The sequence below is a fragment of the Protopterus annectens genome, chromosome 6.part0 (assembly GCF_019279795.1).
Source record: "Protopterus annectens isolate FY-2018-M chromosome 6.part0, PAN1.0, whole genome shotgun sequence".
Lineage (NCBI taxonomy): Eukaryota > Metazoa > Chordata > Ceratodontiformes > Protopteridae > Protopterus > Protopterus annectens.
In genome coordinates, this window is record NC_056737.1 from 806049729 (window position 1) to 806058018 (window position 8290).

The window sequence follows — 8290 nt, forward strand, 5'->3', positions numbered from 1 at the left end:
TAAAACTAATCCTGGTGTGGTAGCTAAGGATATATGGGAAAGACTACACAAAAGATAATACAAAAACTGAAAAAACGGGAAGCTTTGTTATATGGATATGGATAGTAAGATACAAGCAGTCAAAGTTTTTAGTCCCTTTACATAGGTCAAGCATATTTTTATCAACCAGAGAAGTTGTGGATAGCAATTAATAAAGAGCTGAAGGCCTTTATCTGGGAGGGGAAGACAGCAAGGGTCAAGTGGGATAAGCTGATTCGTGGAGTAGAACAGAGCAGACTGGGATTACCCAATTTGAAGACGTATTTTAAAGCTACACAGTTAAGGCTCCTATACACACCACAAGCAAAAAATCTATAATTCAAAGTGGAAAGGGATGCTGTTGAAACAGGAAGGAAGCTCAAGAAACAAGGAGATACTGGGATTTTGGATACTGGCCTTTAAGGAGAATAACAATAATCATACAGAATATTATATCCATAAAGTAGCGAAGGTAATTTAAGAACTAAGCTAAAATAGGAATGGAGAAAGGAGATTTTACTGATAGGGATGACTGCAATTAGGGACACAAACAATAAGCAAGAGGGGGCTGGAATTTATTGGAGAAAACTGGCAAAGGAACCAAGGGATTGGGAGCAAATAACCAGAGATGGAAAGGCAATAGAATGGGAAGAGGCCAAGAATTTATTTGGACTGCAGGTTAGAGATTGCCTTCCCTATCAAGGATTAATATCAGGGTATAGGCAAAGAGAAAGAAATGGGGGGGGGGTCCTAAACAAAAGACCAGCACTATTAGAGGTTTTAGTAGAATCTAGAACAAAAGCTGCCGTTAAAAATGGAATAATTAGTACAGCACATAAAATATTGCATGATAACTATAAACATCATTTGGAGGAGGTTGGAAAGGATTGAGAAAAGATATTGGATAAGCAATTCACAAAGAAACAATGGGAAGATATATGTATGTTTCCCAAATATGTAACAAAATATAGAAGATTTAGGATTTTTGCTTGGAAATGTTTGCACAGATATTTTTATACCTCAAGCAGACTCCAGGGAATTTTTCCTCAGGTAGACAACGAATGTTGGATGTGTGACGGGGAACAAAGAGGTACTTGTGAACATATGTTCTAGGAGTGTGGTGGGTTGGCAGATTTTAAGGATCCCCTGCAGAATGCATTGTAAGAGATGCATGGTGGGTGGATTGGTGTGATGAGGAAGATGATTCTTCTGAGCTATGATACAGAACCGGAATTGCCTAGATACGGTAAGACCTTGCTATGTCTAATTATCGTAGCTAACAAAAAAGCAATTACTAGAAAATGGAAATCAAAATCTAAACCAACTATATTAGTAGTAGTGAATATAATAACCGGGATAAAACAATTGGAATTGAGATCTTTAGAAAAGGGCAGGAGCAAACTACATAGGAAAAAATGGGAATTGTGGGAACAATACAAATGGCAGGAATGAGGTTTAAAGAAGGCAGGACTTAAATACGCTAAGTAATATTTGACTGAAAATGATTGGGTAGATTACAGCTGATATATAATGTTTGCATCTGGGAGTGTGTCAGTATGGTTTGTTTCCATTTATATAAATGTATGATTGCTTATGTGGTATGTGATGGTTTAATAAAGATGTTTCTTGTTTAAAAAAGGGGGCAGGAACTGAATAATTTATCTAATGTTTCTTAGGTCGTATGATATATAGCAATATACGTGAAGTATAATGTTTGTTAATGTTAATTTAATACAATTTGATTACTTTTGTATAAATATAAATTAGCCTATGTCACAAGTGATAATTCAAAGGCGGCGTTGGAAAAAAAATCAATTTCCTGGACCAAACAGCAGGTGAACCCACTACAGGTGAAATTATTCTGGATCTGGTTCCCAAGAATATTGCCTCTACCTGTTCCACTTCACTAATCTCTCTTTCCCTAGTTACGTCAGACCATAAACACATATCATTTACTTTCAAAACCACCATCCTCCCTGTAAGTAACATTTTCCCTTTTTAAGGATTTCAAAAGGGTGAACCTTATGCAATTATATGATGAAGTGTTTAAAGTTATCCATGGCATCACTACCACTGACCCCAACACAGCAGCCATATTCACTAAAGAGTTTTATTTCTACTTAGACAAATACATTGCAGTCCCAACAGCAGCCAGATATAATGACAACTTTAAAGCCCCCCCCAGTCCCCCCCCCCCCATGGTCAACCTAGATACACAAACTTTGTAACTTGAGAAAACAATCATTAAACAGTATGGTAAGGTGAGAACTTCTCAGAATGAGGATAGTATAAAAAATATTATAAAGAAAATGAAAAGTTTAAGAACCAGTAAAGCAACCCATAAGATTATCTTCTGAAGTAAAAGATAACTACAGATTCTTCTTTAGCTATATCAGAAAACTAAGAAAGGATAGTTAACATCACTGGGACATTCTCCTTAATAGCCCCCCCCCCAACTCTGCCCAAATGGCACTGCAAATACACAAGCAAACAAATTCTTCTCAAAATCCACCCACAAAACACTTACTCCAACACTACTCATCTTAGATTACCTTACCTCCCCTTATCGCTACTACAGGAGATGTTCTTAAGGTGTTATCTAAAGCCAAAAACATTTCCTGCATGGGTACTGATTACATAATTTGGTGCTTATAAACAGCATCAAACAGGTTCTGGCCAAACATCTTAAATTGTTTAACCTATGCTTAGCCACAGGCTCCACAGGCTATCTGTGATGACCCTCCACAACCTCTTGCTGTGGGCGGCAACGCTAACCGCTGCACTATCGCGGCCACCAGGAATTCTGTTTACAACACAAAATTGTTTTTCACTTAAGCATTTTTACATTTTTGTCTGTTTCCAGTAGAAAAGAACAGAATAGTTTGTTTTATGAATGCAACAAATAAAGTGGAGGAAATCATTTGAGGAGTGGACTTAACTAAATGTAAGAAATAATGTTTTGACTTGTTGGCCTTTTAAACAATAGAACCAGCAAATTGTTGTAACAATAACATTAAGCACTGGTTATCTAACTCCTGCATTATACTTCAACATATTAGTGAACTAAGGTGTAACAGGTACCAAGATATTATATGCAATAAGTAGTATTGCTAGGGTGGGGCGAGAGGGGCAAATGTCCCAGGTGCAAAGTGCTGGGGTGCACAATCAGCCAATCTTAATCTCTCTTTAATGCAGTCAAACCTGAGTGCTGTAGCACTCTTTGTGCGGTCTAAACTGTAGCAAGCAGTTAGCTACAGTTTAAAACTAAACAAACAATGATTTTCTTTTTAACTAAAACTTGACAGGTGTAGCGCTCTGTGCAGCAAGCAGGGTATAAACTGTAGCAACTGTCTGCTACCATTTAAAAAGATTTTTTTAATAAAACATAAACATATGGAGTAAGGGTTGGGGTCAGGGCACAGAAACAGGACCTGAATGGTTGAGGCAGGATGGAGGAGGGGCATGTCATGTAACTGGCCACCTGGTTGGTGTGCCAGTAGAAGGAATGGTATATATATTTTTTTTCTCCTCACTTGAAGAGCTTAGGGGGTGGGTGCTGGTTCATATTACCAGCCCAGGCTGATGGCTGAATTAGCTATGCTTAAGCATCTGCATGTCCTTTGGACAGTTACCACTATTACTAGCTATCTCAGCATCTCTGTTCATAGTCAGCAGTTTTCTTTCAGCAAAAGTTTCAATTAGCTCTTTTTTATCCTGTTAAATAGGTAAGCCAAGTAGGCACAAGAGCTTCATAGCTTTAATTTATCCATGTATAACCCCACTATGAACAACTCTTTCTTTATAGGGGTGACCCATTTCCTCAGAGTCACATAGTGTATAAAAGAAGACTGAAAAAACAAAACCCAAGATTACAGAATGAAATGTGTTAACCTCTCATAAACTTAACGCTCTGTTCTAAAATGCCACAGTATTCGTCATCATGCCAGTTTTCTAACCTGACTATAATTAATAAAGATTATCAACCTTATGTAGGACTTTGTTGTCTGAAATTTATGCCACTCACTGCATCTTATGGCTCTAGTACTGCACAGGTTTTGGTCCCGAGTATGATGTCAACAACCTGACTCCTAGACAAGTCCAAGCACTGCTGGAAGGCTAGCCAGGGGAAATAATTTGTACTTTTGTTTGTGGCTCCTTTGGAGAAGGGATGCAGACACTCAATGACAACTTGCAGAAGTTTCTAGCAATAGTTGGAAGCTGTGTGGTATGCTTGGAAAAAAACAAGAGAGAGAGAGTCACCTTCTTTCCAATAATCTCTGGGCTGAGTATCTGAGTATCTAATCACAAAACTGTATGTTTACTTTTTCTTGGCCACTTTTGCTGCTTCCCAAACATCTGGCCTTCTGTGTATATTGAAGGCCTTCTCAACCCTCGATGATGACCCCTTAAACCAGCACAAATTTTTCTGCTGTATATAACCAATTATCACTGAGGTTTTCAGAAAAGACAGTAAGAAACGGGTAGATGAGGAAGGGGTAATGAGGAAAGAAGACATAAGGAGTCACAGTTAAGCAAAACTGCACTAATATGTACAGATTATTTATAACAATTAAACCGATAAATTATTTTTAAAATGTTCTTCTATTTACTTATAATTATGATTTAAACTAATTTATTTTAATACTTAAAAATGCAAAGAAGCACACATTACTTTCACTCTTTCCCCTGTTTTTTAGAAGCCATAACCATTTTTTGTCTTACATCCCTACCACTGCACCACCTGGGAATATGTTTTGTAATCAGTATATTTGCCAGTAACAAAGACTGCAGATCACACCAACCTGACATCCTTTTATCCTTCCGTTGTTTTCAGATGTCCAAACTCACATTACACTGGCAGTAAAGACCCTAGCACATACTTGCCCGAAACAACCCTGTACTATATATATATATATATATATATATATATATATATATATATATATATACACACACACACACACACACACACACACACACACACACACACACACACACACACACAACCCTGTACTATATTATACACACACACACACACACACACACACACAGACGGCTCATATTTCACCTTAAGATACTCCTCACAGCTGCAGAATCAGCTGTCAGGAACCGCTACACCACAGAACAAAAGCATTCTGAAAACAGCACACATCCATGCATGCTCTAGTCTGAAAAGCTTCTTCTATGCAATAGCTGCAACCTTCTCAATCACTGAAGCCAAAATTAGGTGCTTGGACTCAAGAAGCCCAACGTCATTCTGTTTCCATTTAAACTATGTGATTAAAAAATATTTTTATGTGATGAGCCAGGCATACCTTTCAATTGCCCAGATTTTCACAGAATGAGTTTTGCATCATACTTTCGGAGTGTTACTCATAATTTTTGTGGGTTTTCTTGCAAATTACTGAGAAGTGAAGTTACTATATTGTTAGATATTTGAGTTTCAGACTACAAATCACACTATCCATCAAAAATGCATGCCAATGGAGTTTGTTATTGTGTAAGCTTTCTAAGTTTATAAAAGCAATACTTAAAATTTGTCCCTGATTTTAAACCTTTGTCTCCCCATTATTTTTGGCATTCACTAGCTTTCTTGTGCTAAGAGATTGACAGGTATGGAGACAGGTGTTGCTATATGTTTTTCTTACAGTTTTGCTGCCACTCCATAAGAAGATACTAACTTTACTTAAATAACTTCTATTGATCTTTGACAAACCGGAAGCTCTGTTTTATGGATGCGGATACCAAGACACAAGCAGTGAAAATGTTTTTGGTCCCTTTGTTTTTGTACACAGGTGAAGCATATTATTATCCACCAGATGAGAAGTTGTGTCTACCAGTTAATAAAGAGTTGAAGGATTTTACCTGGGAGGGGAACAGGGCAAGGGTCAAGTGGGATAAGTTGATCCTTCCACTAGAACAAAGTCATTTGGGATTACCTGATGTGATGATGGAACAGGGGGGATGCTCAAGAAATAAATAGAGACTGAGATTTTGGATGTAGATCCTTAAGGAGAATAACAACATACAGAATTATTATACTCAAAGTATTCTAAGAACTAAGCCAACATGGGAATGGAGAAAGGAGATGCTGCCAATAGGTATGACTTCAATTATGGGTACAGAGAATAAGCCAGAGATGGCTGGAGTTTACTGAAGAAAACTTGCAAAGGAACTAAGGTACTGGGAGCAGATAATTACAGAGGGAAATGTAACAGAATGGGAAGAGGCCAATAATACATTTGGGCTGCAGGATAGAGACTGCCTTCCCTAGCAATGACTGATATCAGATTATAGGCAAACAGAAAGGAATAGGGACATCCTAAGTGAAAGACCAGCACCAGTAGAGTTTTTTAGGAGAATCTAGAACAGAAGCTGCAGTTAAAAAAGGGATAACTAGTAGGGTATATAAAATATTGCATAACTATGGGAATCAATCAGAGAAAGAGAGATTGGATAAGCAATTCACAAAGAAACAATGGGAGGATATGTATATGGGTCCCAAATATGCAACAAAGTCTAGAAGATTTAGGATCTTTGCTTTGAAGTGTTTGCATATGTATTTTTATACCCCAAGCAAACTCCAAAGAACTTTCCCTCAGGTAGACCGCAAACACTGGAGGTGTGATGGAGAAGAAAGAAGTAATTGGGAACATATTTTTGGCAATGTAATGAGCTGGCATATTTTAAAAATTCCTTTGGGTGAGCAAATTGGTCAAAGAAAATTAATGTTTTAGCTGTGATACAAAATTGGAATTACTTAGACATAGGTAAGGCATTGCTGAGTTTAATTCTGGAGGCTGCCAAAAAAGCAATTACTAAAAAATGGAAATCAAAGTCTAAAACCAACCATACTAGAAGTAGTAAGTACAGTAATAGATAAAATAACTCAAGTGGGATCTTTAGAAAAGAGCAGGAGAAATTACACAGAAAAATGGGAAGTATGGCAATAATACATAGGTTCATAGGTTCATACTAGGCTATCTGCCCTAGGGCATGTATAAGCCTAGCCAGAGTGTGTTTGGCTTTCGCCACCCATTTTAAATGAATTTTGCTATGCCCTTTTTCGAGGCTAGTATGCTGTGCCTCTGTCTAACAGTGACACAGAAGTGATACTCGGGGTAAACCTACTATCTCCCATCCACTCATCAAGATTCCTCTTGAAGAGAGTCAATGAGGGACTCTGCCTAACCTGGACTGGGATTTTATTCCAGAGTGAAGGGAGCCTCTGGGTTATGAATCTGTCCGTCCAGCATGTCCTATTTATTTCAGTGCTGAGGTTCAAGTCTCTCAAGCGTGTAGCTCGATGGGATTTGGATTTCCTGAGGTGCAGCATGTCCATTAATTCCGGGTTGGACATGGCTTTATACGTCAGGCAAAGATCGCCTCTGAGCAGGCGGTATGCCACTGAGTAGAGCTGGAGTTACTAACCGGGCAGCATATGGCATCTGTTTGAGCCCCTTGATCCTCTTGGTGAGGTACTTTTGGGGTCTTTCCAGTTGCTGCAGGTGCCTGGTAAGGTACATCCCAAAAGGGGCATTGTACTCAATTATGGGCCTGATGAGGGATGAGTAAAGAGGCACGATGACCTCCCCTGATCTAGATGTGAATCCCTTCATGATTAGGTGGGCTATATAAAATGTTTTTCTAACCACTTTGGCCACGTGGTTGTCAAATGAGAGATTGCTATCAACTTGGGTCCCCAGGTCCCTAATTACTTCTTCCGTACTTAATGGATTACCACCTATGTGGTAATTTGTGGGCACTTTGTTTTTACCACAGGGGATGACTATACACTTTTTGGCGTTTAACTTGAGGCCATGGCTCTGGCACTAGTTGTCTGTTTCTATGAGGCCCTTTTGTAGGATGCTTGTGTCGGCTGGAGAGTCGATTATGGCACCCAGTTTGCAGTCATCTGCGAACTTGGTCAGCCACAGTCCTTCCGTGTTAGCCTGTACCTCTGAGCAATATATACCAAACAAGAGAGGTCCCAGGACTGAGCCTTCTGGGACGCCACTTGTAACTGGTTTGGAGTCTGACAAGGCTCCAGCAATTTTAACCATGTGGGTTCTGTCCTTGAGCAAGTTTGCAACCCATCTAGTGACACAGGGGTTTATATTTAAGCTGGTGAGCTTATCTATAATGCCCGAGTGGGGTACTGTATCGAAGGCTTTTGCAAGGTCCAGGTAGGCTGTGTGGACTACCTTCCCCTCGTCAATGGCCTTGGTGACTGTTTCAAAGAAATCGACCAAGTTTAAGAGGCAGGATCTGC

General features: G+C 39.0%; 1 protein-coding gene across 1 annotated transcript in view; it reads right to left on the reverse strand.

Moving 5' to 3' along the window:
* Positions 1-8290, reverse strand: part of MNAT1 (MNAT1 component of CDK activating kinase) — a 2168423-nt gene that overhangs the window by 640615 nt on the left and 1519518 nt on the right. The window lies entirely within an intron of this gene.